This window comes from Haemaphysalis longicornis, unplaced genomic scaffold, assembly GCF_048455015.1.
Source record: "Haemaphysalis longicornis isolate Haplotype H1 unplaced genomic scaffold, Haemaphysalis longicornis Haplotype H1 scaffold_3, whole genome shotgun sequence".
In the NCBI taxonomy this organism is placed as follows: Eukaryota; Metazoa; Arthropoda; class Arachnida; order Ixodida; family Ixodidae; genus Haemaphysalis; species Haemaphysalis longicornis.
In genome coordinates this window covers 88,436,066-88,451,132 of record NW_027526335.1, presented here as the reverse complement: position 1 = coordinate 88,451,132, position 15,067 = coordinate 88,436,066, and the positions used below count along the sequence as shown (strand labels likewise).

The 15,067-nt window shown below is 47.9% G+C and overlaps 1 protein-coding gene across 1 annotated transcript in view; it reads left to right on the top strand.

The window, feature by feature from the left end:
* The window catches only part of LOC144174796 (alpha-tocopherol transfer protein-like), a 28,176-nt gene that overhangs the window by 2,857 nt on the left and 10,252 nt on the right, over nt 1–15,067 (top strand). The window lies entirely within an intron of this gene.

The following is a 15,067-nucleotide window of genomic DNA, read 5'->3' as shown; positions in this document are numbered from 1 at the left end:
GCGCTCCTAGCGATAGCAGGCGGTCGGAACGAACTTTGGAGTGTGCTGTCCTGGGGCTGGTCAAGTTAACGTTACGTTGCAATGCGTAACGTGGTGGCCGGTGAGGCCGCGAAGAAGTCCAAGAGCAGATCAACAGAAGGTTCCTGGCGATGTCGAGCAAGTCGGAGGCCGCTGTCCAGGGGACTGGTCAAGTGGGATCGAGTGCTGCGGCATGCAAGTTCAACAGAAAGATCAACTGTACAACGACAGAAGGTCCAACTAGGCTTTCGCCTTCGCATTCTTTAAGAACTCTTCACATGCTGAGTATGTTAAAAAAAATTAAAGCCGTTCCACTCAATGTGAAAGCTGTCAGAAGTGCAGAGCAGTGAATCGCCATAATGAACTGTAGCGCTGTTATCCGCTCACTGCTGCCACCCAATGCAATTCAAATTTCCCGCCTGCGCAGTGCTCGCGCTCCCCCTGCTGAAACTGCGCCTGCGGGAGTTCTGTTCTTTTTGTGCTTGCTTTTCCTCCCCCACGTGCCGGCGTTGCACTGCCACTTTTTTTTCGCTTACTATTGTAACAGCCAATCCAACGAGCGTTCCTAACTAAATGAACGCGGGCGCTGGCGGTTAATTACGTATATTTTGCCTCAAATGCACCTACAGTTTTCTTTGAGCTGAACAACGGGGAGATGTATGACACGCGCCAGCGTTTCACGAGTTTCGAACGCTTATGACTATATAAACCGCTTGGCTTTCGAAGCCTCTGGGGTTACGCCGCCACGACAGCCGCTACGACGGAATGCCGTGTGGCTCTACTTGGGTCCAGCGAGCGAGCTACGACGACGACATGGCGAGCCCCTAGAATGCTCTTCACTTAAAACGAAAGCGTACGTTTCACGGGCGGCTGTTTCTCTGATGGAGGCGGAAATCAGGAGTGCTCGTGCGCGCCAGAGTTTTCTTCCCACAAAATAATCTAAGGTGGCCTAAATTATTCCACAGCCTCCGTACGGCACGTTACTCAAGTGGTGCTTCGGCACTCAAAACCGTAATTCGAGAAATATTCACGAGTGACTTTCCCCCAAAAGTGAAAATCTCCGCACCAAAATACCGGGAAAAGCAAACGAGGAGAAATCGCTATGCGAAAACCGATAAGGCAAATATTTCTTCCATGCCCTTCGAGTTCGTCATGTTGAGGGAGCTTATGTGAAGCCACATAACCACAACATTACCCCTTGATACACGTCGCTAGTATACATCACCAGTTTTCAGTCGAAATGCGTGGTCTATGAAGAACGAAACATAAGCAGCGGTAAGTAGCTTTCCATTAAAAACCAGGCTTGCAGGTTTCACTGCGTGTTGGTGTTTTAGAGGATGCTGCAAGGTCTTTTTATCATACGCACTCCGCCACGTACATCCATGTGCAGATATGTGGCCGCCCAACCTGTTTTGGTCCTTCTGTAACGCAACTCTTTACCAAAAGGCGTGAAAAAATGAAGGCATGTGCACAGTAACGCGTAAAACTATACGCAACATTTACGACCATCACGAAGGTTCAAGTCCACTATTGCAGTCGATTTTCTTCTTCGCTGACGCACCCACCTTTACTCCGTCATTGTTGCTATAAGTGTGAGCTTCCTTCATTTTTTTGGAAGTGATAATCATTGGACGTCACCTTGGAGGGGCGTACGCTAGCTGTATGACGTGTCGTTCTTAGTGTTGCCACGATTACGGCGAACGCTGGAGTATTTCTTGTTTCGAGAAAGTGTTGCCACGATTACGGTGAACGCTGAAGCTTTTTGTGTGCGTGCGCGCGTGTGTGTGCGCGCGTGTGCGTGCGTGCGTGCGCGCGTGTGTGTGCGTGTGTGCGTGCGTGCGCGTGTGTGTGTGTGTGTGCGTGCGTGTGTGTGTGTGTGTGTGTGTGTGTGTGTGTGCGTGCGTGCGTGCGTGCGTGCGTGCGTGCGTGCGTGCGTGCGTGCGTGCGTGCGTGCGTGCGCGCGCGCGCGCGATCGTCGCGAGGCAGGCACACACGAGCGCTCGGCATTTTCTGGATTTTGTTAACTGCCAAGCGGTCGCTGCGAGGCCTGTGCTCACGTAAGCGCGCTCGGCAATTTCTTCGCATTTTTAAATGCGGACACGAAAAATTGCGTCTTGCTGAACAGCTTCGCTGTTCACAAAGGGGTATAAAAGGGGCCCATCTCGTGGTTAAGCTTCATTACAATGCACCGACTGCCCCATACACGCCTCGAACAAATATAATTCGGTGAGTGACACCAACGTCTAAAAAGTGTGATACTACGGTGTGCGGAAAGTCGTGCTTACATTGCGTGATGCGAACTTTTGAGTCAAATAGCAGGCTTGCCGCGGGTTCGATTACAATCCGCGGCGGCATTTTACCACGCAGCTGTTAGCGTCGGCGAACCACTGCATCCCATCGTACACTAAGCACACCTACTCCGGGGGCATCGGCATGCACCGCCGCACCTGCCAGTGACGATTGAAGCTTCCCTGAAAAGTTTAAGCAGTCAATGGCTCCTCAGAAGCAGTTCACAGACAATTAGTAGCGATCGCGAGCGAGTGAAGGTCGCGATCGCACTAGTAGTACGGAATGAATCGCGAAGCCGTCGGAGGTATAGAACGGGAAAGCCCACTGGGCGCACATCGAGAGAAGCGCAACGTTCTAAAAATGTAGTGGGGGAACTACGGCCTCTTTAAAACTATCAACACATTTAAGCCTGCAAATTTCAAACGTACGTAAAGTTTCACGTATCCTTGTCCTTCACGGAGGACGTAAAGGACAAGGATGCGCTTGTCCTTGTCCCCTACGTCTGAAATTTCTTGCGCTAGAAGGTGTCGATCATAGAGTACCAACAATTAGAGCGTATAGGTTGCTAATATATTTGAAACGGTTTCGGCACAATCCATTCCAATATTCGTGTCCTTAATACGCGAACTCTCGTGGTTCCACGACGATTTTAGCCGCTTGCAAATGCGTGGGCGTGTGTTGGATTGGTACGGCGTTTCAGCGCACGGATCTGAGCACATATATCGCGTGCGTGATATACGTGTTTTCCTTCGCTGCGGAACCTCGAGCTGACATCTCTGTCGGCGTCGAATGAATGAGCGCATCCAGTGAAACATCCTGGATGGCTATACAGTGAGCCTCGTCGGTGAACGCATGATTTCGCGCCGCGGGTTGTTTTCATGCAGACATGTCGCCTGAGGTACTACAGTGGTTAATATGGTCAGGTAGTGAACGTGCCAATGACACCATCAACGCAATATCGTAGAGCCATTGCATGGCATCTCAACGTCGGCGCAACAGCACTGTATTTTTGCTTTCCGTTCGACTAACCGCATGCCAATTATTAGAGGCGACGAACAACTATGTTAGGAAAAAGGACGAACTAAGAAAAATAGGAATATTGCGCGCGGTGGGAGGAGTCCTTAGTCCAGGACCCTGGTTGATCTTGCTGTCGTTTTCGCCCCGATCCACCAGCCGTAGCTGGTCTTCATGGCGAGAGCTGGTCAGCTGTCTCTCCCACTGCTCGTAACTGGGGCTGGGGACAGTTTCAGTTGCTGCGTTCCGTTGACAGGCCCACACCATATGGTGAGGTGTAGAGGCAGGCTGTCCACCGTGAGGGCAGATGGAGGTGTAAAGTGCAGGACAAAATTCTTTATTCTTTATTCTTTATTCAACATATACCTGCAGCGCCCGAAGGCGTTATAGAAGGGGGGTTACAGGTTCGGAAAAAAAAAAGCAAGTTTTCATTCACAGCAGACACTTGTACATTTGAGAACCCATTCCACTCATGTATCGTTTTGACAAAAAATGTCCAGTCCTGGGACGGTATTCCCTCAGTTTAAAGGAATGATCAATTCGATTTGACAAATAATATGGCGTCTGTAAATACATGTCCTTGTTGATTCCAGTTTTATTATTAAATATTCAATATATAAGTTTTAATCGCAATTTTCTTCTACGTGATGAAAGCAGCTCCAAATTCAATTCTTGTTTCATAGCGGTACAGCTTTCCCGCCATTGATACCGTCCCAGGACGAACCTCTCTGGTGGTCTAAATCCTCTGGTGGTCTAAGTTATTCCACAACCCTCCTCTATGGCGCGTAGCTTCCATGCAGCTTCGGCGCGGTACTCAGAATGCTTATCAGATTAACGTATAACATACTCGGATTACGGTTTTCGAAGCAGAGGTCTTTTGCAGGCCGATTGCTCCTGGCACCTGCACGTCTTTGTGACTTACCTCTCTGGCGTGTCTTGGGTGTACAGCTTGCAAGTTAGGGTTCAGATAACGTTGGTGATTCCGGCAAATGACGTAACTTACAAAATGGTTTGTCAGATTTAGGGGCTCCAACGAAGCATGGCCCTAAAAAAAAGTTTGTGAGCGAGTGGCCGGAGGGGTTGGGGAGGCCAGAACGGTCAAGATATTAGGAGGGAGGAAGAAGAAAAGGGCCACGTGGTCTGGACGTCCGGTCATCGCCCATGGATCCGCGGTTGACTGAGGATGGTGTCGGCTTCGAGATCGAAGCCTCTCTCTGCGCGAAAGCCACTCGTACATGAAAAAAGGGAATATTCTAAGAATGAATGAATGAATGAATGAATGAATGAATGAATGAATGAATGAATGAATGAATGAATGAACCGCTCTCGCCCACTAAATTGTTGCGTTTCTTTCTTCGAGGCATTACAATTAGGTTAAGGATCCTTAACTTGTAATGCCCAAGAGCTTTGTGTTTGTTTTGTGAATTTCGAAAATTGCAAAATAAGCAAAATACACTTAAGGCTGCCGGAAAAATTACTGCAACGCGTTCAAATAAGGGCATACTTCTCGTGGTCGCGAGGAAAATATGAGGCGGGTGGTGAGGCTGCGCACTGGCCGTCCTTGTATACCCTATTAATTGCATGCGTTCCCAGTAAATCCACACAACGCAGTTGAATTCGGAAACAAGCTGCATGGATTCTTGAAAGCTAGTCAAGTACGGGACCTCTCTCCCTCTCTTTCTGTTTCGACCTTCGTGACCTCTGTGCGGCTGCCGGCACTCCCTTCCTATCGCGTTTCCGTCGTGCGTCCACCTGCGGGGCGGCAAGTTTCACGTACACCAGAGCGGGGCGAATTCCGGTTTCGAGAGGTTCGGCAGGCCCACTTTTTGTTTCGACTCGGTGGCGGTGCCGCCGCCGCCGCAGCGTCTTGTGTTGTCTTTTTGGTGGACTCTCGGCACGCGCGAGCTCCTCGACACGGTCAGCGGGCCGGAAGCGATCGAGGGACGGCCACGGAGGTGACCAGGCTTCTGAGACGCCCTGGCTGCTGCTGGCCGGGTGGGCGAGGAAAAACCCGGGCGCCCCCCTCTCTCTCTCTTTAGACAAGAATGGAGGTCGCCTGCACCGTTTCTCGGTCGACCCACACACGGAATCGTGCGGACTACCTGCCTCCGTGCTGCTGCGTCTTCTTGTTCTTCCCTTGAGACTCTTCGGAGTTGTGACGAGACTTTCAGCCTCACGCGCGAAAGTAGTAAAAACGAGCGCTCTAATGCGGCTGCGGTGTGTACATGCGAGCGACTTTTACCGCGAGGAGCGTGTCGCGTGCGCTAATATGAGTGACAAGCGCACGTTGTTCCGGGAGCCATCAATCCACTTCGCCGTCTCAGGACTTTAACATGAGCGTGTCTTTTTTTCACTTGCCACAATTGTATCGTATCTTCATCACATACTGAACCAGTGCAGTTACTTTTCGAACCCCAGACCGATGTGCTGATGTTAGGGCAGTGGCCTGTGGAGGGAATCCCTGGTCCAAGCGGCTTTCCGTCCAGGCCCTCTTCACAAATGCGAGTCTTGCTGGAATCCAAGGCCTGCGTCGGCTAGATGAGCCACCCACTGCTCATAGAAGGAGGAGAGGGTAGGTCTGGTGTTTGTCGGCACTTCCATGGTGCCGGCTGTGGGACAGGAACCGAGATAGCACGAATGGGAGTGCTATGGGAATGGATAGGTATTCGCCTGTAGTCTTCTGGAAGCGGTGGCTCGTTTTCTGGTTAACCGAGCGGAAATTTTCTTCTGCAGAAATTTTCTTCTGCCATATTTGTAATGTGCCATGATTTATGTGTATTGGAAAGCCGTTCTGTTTTGATGGAGGCGAAGATCGATTGCACTCCTGTATGCGGGGCCAGCGGCATCGGCCGGCTCATTCGAGCGATTGTGGCTCAGTGGCTAAGGCGTTGCGCTGCTGATCACGAGGTCGCAGGTTCGATTCCCGGACGCGGCGGCCGCTTTGCCCGTGTGTACGAGATTCCGGCGTGCGTTAAATACCCCCGGTGGTCAAAGTTAATCCGGAGCCCTCCACTAAGCGCGCCTCATCACCTGCGTTCAGGGCCGTACCCAGAAATTTTTTTCCGGGGGGGGGGGGGGGGGGGGGTTATGAATTTTGGGAAGGGGATAGTTTTGCTGATAGCAACAGTAAGTGTTTTTTACGTGCTGCCTGGAAAAGATTTCGGGAGGGGTTCGAACCCCCAACCCCCCCTCCACTGGGTACGGCCCTGCCTGCGTTGCGTCGGCGCGTTAAACCCTACAATCAATCCGTCAATCATTCGAGCGATTACGCCAAGACCATGCACGTGCATTTCGAGCAGCTCTTCGATGGCTGAAAGAACTTTATGCTGACTCAGTAATTGATAATTTGGGCCTGCCACTTGCGAGTCGGATTTGCCCGATCGCTGATCCGACCGCGTAGTTCTCGGAGGTGGCCGATGATACAGCGTCTCCAGCAAAGCCTTGTTTTATTCTTTTAAATACTACTACAGTTATCATTTTTGTCCTGTGCACTAAGCGATACCTTAATCTTTAGTGATATATGCACACGCAAGCCGCCCCCCGAAGCCGACTTTGGCGTCTTGCGGGTATATTGTCCTGGCGTTGTTGCTTCTTTAAGCACGAATCGATTCCGAGCTAATTGCGTAGCATTCAGTATGTTTGCATTTCGTGTTTCTTTCTTCCCCTGCATTCATTTATAAGGTACTCAAAATATATTTCTGTGTTGTAATACATTAACCTTAAGAAAAAAAAAAGGGGGGGGGGGGTTAAGTCTTGTGCACACGAGATGTCGGCATACGTTAAAAATCGCCGCGGGTGCTCAAAGAAAGAAACGCATTGTACAACATACAGAAGCAGGCGTAAGCGAGTACTGTGCGCTCACGGGCTACGGGCTAGGATTTTTTGTGGCACGCTTTGTAGGCTGCAAGAAGGGTAAAAGTAATAATGAATACCTACCGGTATTATTGGATCCCAATTCGGTACCATAATCCGTTACTGCGATAACTGCGGATCGCTGGAAACCGTGGAGCGTTTGCTGTTGGAATGCTCGGCATAAATACACTCAAGGTGCAGTCTTGTTCACAAACTATACCGCCTCAGCCCAGGACCAATTACCTCGAAAGCACTTGTTGGTCCATAGCCATCTCCACCAGCTCAACGCAAAGTACTGGCGGCGTTGTTCGACTATCTGTACAAAATTGGCATCATTGCCGTGATTTAGAGCTTAAAAACCAGGCTTTTTAAGCACACTACTGACACAAAGTGAACGTCATTTTTTGCTATTTTTCTCTCTCCTTTTGTTTCTTCTCTTTCGTCCTCTTTCTTCTGCCCTGTAACCTATCGGGCCATTTCTTCCACCCTTTCCCCCTTCCCTCGCCGAATAGCATGTCGGTGACGAAATTCCGGCAAACATCTCGGCTTTCTTCTCTAATAAAGAGCCTTAACTCACTCTCTCTCTCCCTGTCTCTCTCCAAATGCGGTCTCAGTCGGCGCTGCACATAAAACACATGTGGCTACGGTGCGCATTTGAAATAGTTAAGTATTTAAGTCGAGATAATGATAAGGTATTTACTCAATATATTCAGCTTATTTATTAGTTTTACAGCAGAGCTGCTATAGGCTAACTGTTACAGCCGCTCCCCTTCTTTCTCACTTAGGGACACCCTCTCCCTTCGGCCGCCTGTTTGCCTCTGGCGCTTCATATGTTGATATATCAGGACCCCGGACTTTGGGGGGTCTTTTTCTTTGTTTTTGTGTGTCAATAAAGTATAATCAACAACAACAACAACAATAAGATGGCATATATTGACCCTGGAAAAATGTATTCCCACCAATGCACTTGTATTTAGAAGGGAAGCCGACTTTCAAGAGATTGGTGTGAGATAGGTTTTTGTAAGCTGGCTTTCCCACATTGTGTGTTGCACAGTGAAGCTTACTCAAGGGAAAAATAGCGAGCGCGGCGGAAGGAGACCCCCGACGACGATCGGGCCGCGAACGTCAAGCGTAGGCGTGACGCCCGTCAGGACACTGAATACCTCGAGACGGAAAAATTTGTGACGTTGGGGAGGCTACAATCACGCTGAAAGCTTCTCCAGCGCGGCGGCGCGGTTTGCGCTTGAGTGCTTTGCACAAATCGAGTATTAACTGCAAAGCACTTTAGGGGCCCGGCTTGACGTCGTAGCTCGTCCGTGGTCACGCTATGCAGCCACGGCAGTCCTTTGGCGTCACGCACCCAGTCAGAGGCTTCGAAAACGCACCCGCCTCTAGCAAAGGAATTTTTATTTTTCTCTTGTAAAAAAGGAAGTACAAAACACTCGTGGTTACACTTTTCGATTCAGCCATCCGGCCAAGAGTTAAGTTTATGTATACGCAGAACCGGTCGAAACTCCTGAAACCGCTGGCACTTGACATACACGTCCCCATTATTCAGCGCAAAGAAAACTGCAGGTGCATTTGAGGTAAAATACATCTAATTTACCGGCAGTCCCCGCGTCCATTTAGTTAGGGACACTCATTGTGTTGACTTTTACGATATAAGTGAAAAAAAGTGGTCGCCGAACAAAATATGTTGCGTTCAAAATGGCGCAGAAAGGCTCCAGCACGCGCGTGAGATGAAAGCGAGCCATAAAAGAAAAGAACTCCAAATAAAAATAAAAAAGAACTCCAGCTCGTGCTGTTCCGGGCATAAAAAGAAACGAGAGATAAAAAAGAATGCGAGCCGTCCCACGAGAAAGCGCGCACGCACTGCGAAGGCGGGAAGATCGAATGCACTGAACAAACCTCTGTTCAATTCATCAAGAGAAGCGTGAGGCAAATCCTTGTATTCCGAGTCCTTAATTCCTCCACTCGAGCCTCCAGTGGAGGAGGTCCTTGAGATCGATTTGCCCATGCATAAGCATGGCGGAATCCTCCCCTCAGCCGAGTGGAGGGGGCAAATGGAATGAAGGAGGGACTCAAAACACGGCCCAAAAGTTTGAGGGGTATGGGTAGCAAAAAGCGAAGAACGGCGCCACCGCAGCCCGTATATGACGAATCACTGCTCTATACTTCCGACAGCTTTCACATTGACTGGAACGGCTTTAATTTTTACGTTATTCTTTGCACCCGCATGTAAGGAAAAGTTCAGTTTTGTCGAAATTTTTCCGCCGCCTCCCCTTGCGCGGAAGTTAAATTGCAGCGCCCATTTCGAATGTATACGAAAGATAGCATGAGACGCTCGGTTACGCGCCGAAGCCATATCAGAGCTATGAGGTTAGCTGTAGCGAAGGGCTCAAATTTTTCGGCCTCCTGGGGATCTTCAACGCGCACCGAAATCTCAGCGCTAGAAAATTCTCGGTTTTCCACGCTCCGCCAGAAAAGCGGCCACCGCGGTCGAGATCGCACCCGTAACCTTGGGCACAGCAGCCCCGGTCATTGAGTAAGACGCCAAACGGAGCGGTCGGGAGGTCTCGCTGAAGGCGCCTCTGCCGGCTCCAGCCACCGACGTCTGCCGAGTCGAGGTCGGCGACCTTTAAAAGGAAACGGCGCAGCGTGACCCCCGCTCGGGCGAGCCTGTCGAGAGCGAACGTGTATATCCAAACAAGGGGACACAGAGACGCGAGTGGGAGCATATAAGGGTCGACAGTTCGACGACGACGACGTCGACCCCTTTCGTCCCTAGCGTTCGCTCTCGTGCGTCGTGCACGATAGAGTGTAGCCGGACCGGTCGTGCGTCTGTAACACGTCACGAGACAAATGCAATATATATATATATATATATATATATATATATATATATATATATATATATATATATTCACCACTTTCTTTCTGCCTCAAAAAATTCTTCATCTCTTTCTATGACCCACCACAACCTCCCCTTTGCTTTCCGAGGTTTTCTTGACTGCCAACCCTTATTTTCTATATATGCACACATATACAGGGGGATCAAAGTCAAGTCGACTGTTTTTTTTTTAATTAGGTGCTTAGACGTACTACGTTAAGATCACCTCTACAGTGAGCTTATGCACCCAGGTGGACGCGGAATGAGTTGGTAAATATGAGTTGGTAAATATGCTGGGTAATACTTCAGCTTTTTGTGACCAACCTTTGCGTGAATTAAAATTGTTGACATTGCCATTCATTTGTCTGCAGTTTTCTGCATCACTTACGCCGATATTACAGAAGGGGTACCGCGAAGAAAAAAGAACAGGGGTACCTTCTGTTCAATAACGCATACGAAATATTTCATTTAAAAGGCAGTTATATATAGTGCAGTGGTTGCAGATAGAAAGACGAAGGAAAAAAAAAAAGAACTGCAAACAGTTATAACAGATTTAAACAGATATTGGAAATATGTACAATAAGTACTTTACAAACATATCACGTAGAGTATACGGTTTGCTCCTCCCTTATCGAATCGGCAGTGAAGGCAAAGTAAAACCGAGTATGCAGACGAGTTAGGGTATAAACCTAAAAAAAAAAAAAAAAAAAAAAAAAAAACGGACGCCCATAGCTTGAATACAAAATGTACCAAGTAAGCAATTCTTTACCGCACCCCCATTGCTCGTTGAGACATTTTTTAAGGGGAAGGGGGGGGGGGGGATACCAAAGTGAAGCAGAAAAAAAAAACAGCGTTTGTTTTCAGTAGGTAGTTCTAACCATCGGTGGTTATATATCATGTTGCTCCGAATATCTGGTATTAACGCATCTGTTTAACAATCGCATCCGATCAAAGCACAACCCGTGTGGACGTAAGTGTTAATACTTATACGAACATAAATGCAGATAATCTGAGGTCATGTTCAAGTGACGGGGTGCAAGAACCTTGGAAGGGAGGGTAAATGTAAGGCCTTATGAAATGCCTTATGTAATGCCTCCGGGCCCTTAAGGTTTCAATAAATGAAATGAAATGAAATAAATGTGCTGGGAAAGGGGTTGATGATAATTGGATGAATAAACGAATGGCTTGATTTCGAAGACAGTGAAGCGGAGTTGGGCAGGCATTATACGTACTACCCGAATATGACAAGCAATATGTAAGATGGCTGCGAATAAATGAGCAGTATAAAAGCCGTAAAACAAGAATTTTACGAGAAAGTAGCCGGTTTTAATAAGGACGCGAGAGCCGAAAGTAAGCGAATTTATGCGGCCGTCAGATGTCAGATTTTTGTCAAGAGTCCCTCCAAGTAGGGTTGTACAAGCAGCACTCAGAGATACGGTTATGCTGGCATCAGAAACAATTGCTGTCAAAATATAAGGAGGGGGCTGCAGAAGTGTCGGCATTGCGGAGGTGCGGTCGTACGGGCTATAGGAAAATAAGCCGCTGCTGTAAAACTCAAGGTGCTCTGATGCTTCGTGTCCTTCTTAAAAACGACAGCCTTTCTTGGGTTACCTGAATGCGGAAATTGAGGTCCGTTCGTCCATCCGTCCGTCCGTCAGTCCGTCCGTCCGTCCGTCTGTCACTCGATTCAGCCGTTCGGCCAAAGCTTAGGCAGTTTTTAGGTAGCCTTTTCGGAATACTCCTTATAACGTTAACAAGTTTTTTGTTTCAATGTGAATGCGAGTAATCTATTTCAGTATACAGCGTATTACATAGACATGGCGCTGTTTACCCACAGAGACACCCCGTGAATAGCAAACAATAGCCTTATCTCGTAGTCTCACACACAAGGTTAGCGAAAGCGGTTAGCTGTTACAACGCAGACCAGTGCATTTGTGCTGAAGTAATGTGCTAAGTGATATCAATACGCAATTTGGAAAACCGTCCGTTTTGTGGCAGAGAAATTGGTGGATTGGTGGAACAACGTGTACACTTAGAAACAAGAATTCTTTGCAGGATGTAATGGGTGAGGGGGAAATATTAGCGTTCAGTGTGTTTCGTGTGTATGAAGTGGCTCGCGTAAAAAGAAATGCTTAAACGTTACCTGGAAGCTCGTCCTGTACACATATTTTTTCGCGTGAACTCCGCACTGTAGCGTTTAGCCTATCCAATATTTACTCCGAGCGGCCGCAAAAGGACGTTGAACTAACGCGTGCTGCAGCGGCGTCGGAATCAGCTCAAGGCGCAAGCCGAAGGACGCTCGCGATAGCGATCGTGTCCTTATACTTCATCATATCGCGATGTCACTTCAGATATCGAACCAATAAAGCGCGAGGGCGGCACGGGCGTCGCCTGAACGCCTTGACACAACGTGTTCAAGCAGCAGTCGAATTTTCGTTTCGGTCGTTGCCTTCCGAATTCACCTGCGCCTTGTTTTCATTCCTTTCACTTGTCTATTATTTTATCTTCGTCGGGCATTTAAGCGCTTCGCCTGGAGCTTGCCGCGTTCGCTGTTACGCAATATTATATACTCGATCCACTTTATCTTAGCGGCGACTCCACGCTTTTCACTTCCTCGCCAACCCCTCGCCCTCTACCATTCAATCAATGCATCCGTGCCGAAAATCACATCTCCTTACGAACGCTTCGTTGACTGCAGCCAATTCACTCTATCCGCCCGGCTGTCTGTGCACAGACTCCTATTGAGCAAGTCTATCAGGTAAAGGACGTCTTCCTTACTTCCACGTTAGATAAAATATCACAAACAGGGAAGGAATGGACTAATATTTTCTTCGAATCCATCCCTTTGATTTTTAAATAGTTCTTTAATAGTTCTTTTTATGTCCCATGTTATCATTTCACCTAACTGCCTTGCTTGGTTCAGTTTCATTTGAATGTCCATGTGGCAGGACCGAGAGTGGAAATGATAAGGTTATTTGGTTCTAACAATGTGTTTGTGTGATAAGAAACGCGGCCGGTGGTCAACCAAACATAGGCAACTTTAAGTACTCATTGACGGTAGTAGTCTTAACAACACGAGCGAACACGTACTTTCCGAGTTTTTGCATCCACGAGTATCTAAATTCTTTTTTCTTATTTCTTCCCGACATTCTCAGTGCCATATTTATGGCAAGTCTCCATCCTTTTTTTTTTCTGCTGAGTGGAAAGCTATATTCTTTGCCTTCTTGATTCCCTCCCGCTCTTTATATTTTGCCGTGTAATTCGTATTTCATTTCTTTTGCCTATTTTTCTTTACGGACGCCAATCTTTACATGTGAGCGCATATCCTCCCCTTGATTGTTCCCGTCGCGGGTGTGTGAAGCAAGCCGAGAAATAACGTTGCTGTTGAGGTGTGAAACCTTTAAAACTCAGCGCCCTTACACTCTGTGAAGACGGATCACCAGCGAAGGTGGGCGCAGTGCAAGGAGGGCACGGAACAAAACACGTTTGTTTGTAATTTGCGATTGAGCGTAGAAAAGCTTTGAAGGACTAAAACTTTATCCTAGGGGACAAACATGGAGCTGTTCGTCTTCCTCCTGCGTCGTACGCATCTTACTGTCTGTGCAACACACCAAACAAAACCGCTCGACCGCGGAGGGAAGCAGTCAGGGGGCGTTGGGCCGAAAGACGCCGACGTTGAAATCTCCCACCAGCACAGCGGGTATTGCATCGGTGAGCGCGAAGCCTGGTTGTGCGTGCGCGCCCCACTCCCAAATGAACGCATAAAAATGACAGGGAGGAGATAGACCCCGTTGTGGCAAGCAGTGTACACGACTAGGGGAAGAGGTGGCGGCGGGCGAGACGAATATGAAGTGGAACATACTCCCTCCATAGACGTCAGTGCTTCACTGCGAAACACGCAATGTGGGAAAGCCAGCTGGCAAAGACCAAGCTCACACCGATTTTTTTTGGTCGGCTTCACATCTAAACACAAATGCTTTGCTGGGAAGACACCTTTACAATGACAATGTGAGACATTTTATGTCAAACCATGTAGGCCCTAAGACATTTTGTTGATTTTTATGCATTTCTCCATACGCTGAACACAAATCCCCAAGTTTCCGTCCCGCACGTTGAGTTTACGTTCCACACGGGCGCGAGGACTAGAAAATTAGACATATACAGCTTCGGTGTAATAACTCTACACATTTACAGGTGGGTGTATACGCCCTAACCCTGAAGATTCAACTCATAGGTATATGAGCAAGCAAGTAAGCAATAAGAAAATAACTAGGTAAACAATTACAGTCGATACAAGGAAGTATGCTCACGCGAAATACGGGTTCACTTCGTGAAGCTTAATATTTTTATTTATTGTCTGAATTCAACCTGGACCAGTAAACACTACTTCATAAGGGTTGCAAAAAGGACTGAAGCATTTTCCTTCCCTTTTTGCTGTATAGAAAACGGAGGATTACGTGGCAATTTTCTTGACGTGTGACATATCTTTTGCCTTTTTATTAGTTGTAATGGAGAACATTTCTGTTGGGAGAGTTTTATAATCGATGCTTAACGGACCATGAAGACAAAATACCACTTCTTAACTAAGGCACATTCACATGCGTCACGACTCGCGACAATTTAATCCAACGGGAAACGTGGCCGCCATTACTGAAGAATTGGTCTTTAAAATGAGAGATGTTAAATTACCTGATTGTTGTGCAATAATATGACGTAACAAGGGTGTATCGACGTACATATTTTTGGGAGCATGCACCTAGAGATGGCAGCATTTACAATGACTGAACGTCACTGAGAAAAACCTGAAGTTTGAAGTTGCCGATCAAAGCCAGTAAACATAGCAGGGCGTTTCACCGCGTAATAACCCATTTACGCATAACGCCGTATCCTTGTGCTTCGTCCTGGCTTCGGGTGCTGCACACGCAATCGGGAGGTGACAACGCGAACGGATAAACGTTCCCGCAATCAATTATTTCTGGTACGTCGAAACTCTGCAAATGGTTT